Consider the following 3,026-nt stretch of genomic DNA (forward strand, 5'->3'; position numbering starts at 1 on the left):
CAATATCAGGAAATTTCAAAAGGTGTAAGGATAAGTAATGTGGAGTCTAATCATTAAGAACTTAACAAATAGCAAACGGTTCAACGTTTACTGACGAGTTAGTTGCACGCGAGAGGTTGCTAACCACGAAAGAAGCGGAAGAGTTGCACGAGGCTATAGCCGCCAGTTAAGAGCTTAGCAAGCCAAGTACAAGTATCACTCAATAATACACACTCAACCGTAAGGAAACATAATATGACAGTTTGGGAAAGCCTTTCTTCTTCTTAATTTGAATTCCCCTCGCTCACTAAGTCGTCGAGCTGGCTTAGGCTTAGGCTTGCACATCGAAATAACCAGTAAAAGTCGAGTAAAAGTCTTTTTTCACAACTCGGCTACGAAGCAATCTCAGCTTTTTCGGCGACAAACTAGTCGGTCATTATTGTATTTTGAGGAAAAAGCACTTTTTTGCCATTCACCAATGCGTAAATAGTCTATGGGAAATTGACCAATCAGAGTAGCAGGTGTAGCTCAGTTGGTTAGTGCACGGCTTTCGGAGCACGAGATCCCAGTTCCATTCTCGGTGACTTCATCATCTGTTTCGGCTTTCCTCTGATCCATGTAGATATAGCTTTAAATATCCGTAAAATGGAGTACTGAGAGGGGGAGGGTGGTAAAAGGCGAACCGTCGGCTTCCATTGATACCAGTTTCGTAGCTGAAGGAACCACCGACGTTAAACAGAGTGACTTTATCTTTACCTTTACCTAGCGTGCCTACTTCTGTTATACTATAATTTTCTTTTCTGTGTCGCAATTCTATGCCTTTCATAGCTGGTCGAAGGTGTGGTTTTAGAGAAAGTTTGTAAGTAAATCTGTAAAGCCACAAAATTTAGATGAATATACTATCAAAATATTAGCAAAAGGGGGGCGTGAAATGGATTTAAAGAATTCATAGGGAGTAAAGAGATCAAGTTTCAACCTAGGCAAATACTTTGAATTCCTTTTTAGACATGTGGAGAAGTTATGCAGCGATTGTCGCCGAAGACATGAAAATCCTGTTCGTGTTCTCGATTTTTGTTGTCATTTGTCAACTTATCAACAAAACGGAGACTCAGCAGTGCCCTGCATTTGGATCTGAGGAGTCCATCTTGGGATGGATGTTGCAAGGACACATCTATCAAACAATGATGGCCAATATTGCACTTCATTGCCTTTCTGCCTGCCTCAAAGATAATCGTTGCCAAAGCGTCAACTTTGTGATGTCTCTCCATATGTGCGAATTTAGTGATCGCACCAAGGAAGCCAGACCTGAGGATTTTATTCCTAACGCAGACAGATATTACTTCAGAAAATACATAAACAGAGGTAAGTAGAATTTAACGAGATTTGTTGCATGGAAAAGACTGCTAAAACAAAGATAAACAAAGATAGTTTCTCAATCTCAGTTCCACTAGGCTCCATCTCTGAACTAGCAGCCGAGTCCTGCAAGGAAATTAAGATGAGTGAAGAAAGATCACCCAACGGCAAATACTGGATGTCTTCAATAAAACCAGGGATTCCAGTACTTGCATTTTGCGATATGAAAACCGAAGGTAAGAATAACTTCATTTTTCTTTTATATTTTTCTCCGTCTCCTTCTTCATCTCCATCTTTTATCCCCATGTCAGAATATTCATCTACAACATAGTTGATAGAGGGGAATGGTTATGAAACCCTACAAATTTCTTTGTTGTAGGTTTTTGTTCTCTTTTTTGGCCTTGACCGTGCACAAAACACAATAGTTGTTTACTCCGTACTGAGGAACTAGCCAATAGAAACGTGTTGGTTACGTAATTCATGCATAGTGTATGAGCGCAAAACAAAAGATTGTGCACGGTCGTGGACTTTTCCAACCTAAATCTTGCCATCTTTGTTTGCTCCTTTGATGTTTGCCGAGCTTCCAAACCATTCCCCTCTATTAACTATGCCTACAATGATATTTGCCTCCATCTACAACTCGAACCCCATCTTCGTTTTCATTCATATTTTCATCTTAATCCTCATCCCATTGTTCATTTCGGAGTCCCTCTCACTGTCTTTCCTCACTCTTATCTGCTTCTATAACGTTTATCTTTATCTGACGATATTTCCTTCTTCATCTTCTTCATCCTTTTAACTTAATTCCTTTTTTTCGCGGTACTCCTTCTGCTCCGGTAATCCATTGGATGCCGCTTTTCTTTATCTTTCACTTTTTACTTCTTATTTCTCCACCCGTTTTTTTTTTTTTTTTCGCTTATCCTGTTGGACGGAAATGGAGATCGACCGCACGTTAATTGCGCTTTAAAGTTGTTCCTTTCTAGGATACAAGTTGCTTGGCAACGCGCAAAAGGGCAATTGAAAAATGTGTGTCTTAAGCAGGATTCGAACCTACGTCCTCCGTAACACCGGTCGGATGCTCTACCCATTGTGCTACCAGCTGCAGAATTCCTGGTAAGCTGGGTCCTTCGTCTAGGTCCTGAATTGATAATGTGTCTCGCTTGGTCAGCAGGCTCTAGAAAGTCATACAAATGCAGACATGATTTTTTGTTTTACAACTATATTTCATGTACTTGTAAACATTGAGGCGTATGACTTTGCAGAGCCTGTAGACCAAGCGAGACACATTGTCCATTCAGGACAAGCTCTCCAAGAGTTCTAGTAGCTTAATGCACCCAAACGGTGTTGCAGAAGTCGTAGGTTCGAATCCTGCATTCGGTTGTCCTTTCGCCCGTTGTCAAGCAACTTGTATTCTATCCTTTCCACGGGCGAGTTACACCTTTCCATCATTTTATGTACTTGTTCCTATATGTTGTAGATGTTGATGAATGCACTGCTTCTTCACCTGTGTGTCATGTAAATGCTAAATGCAACAACACTCTTGGTTCCTACCAGTGCATTTGCAAGCCCGGATACTCTGGGGACGGAGAAACGTGCAGAGGTAAGACCACCAGATGCAGTTCAATCTGAAAAAAATTTTTGACAAATAAGAAGGGGGTAACTTTCACGAAAATGTAAAGTAAGGGCTACAGTTA

This window comes from Montipora foliosa, chromosome 11 (genome assembly GCF_036669935.1).
Source record: "Montipora foliosa isolate CH-2021 chromosome 11, ASM3666993v2, whole genome shotgun sequence".
Taxonomy (NCBI): Eukaryota; Metazoa; Cnidaria; class Anthozoa; order Scleractinia; family Acroporidae; genus Montipora; species Montipora foliosa.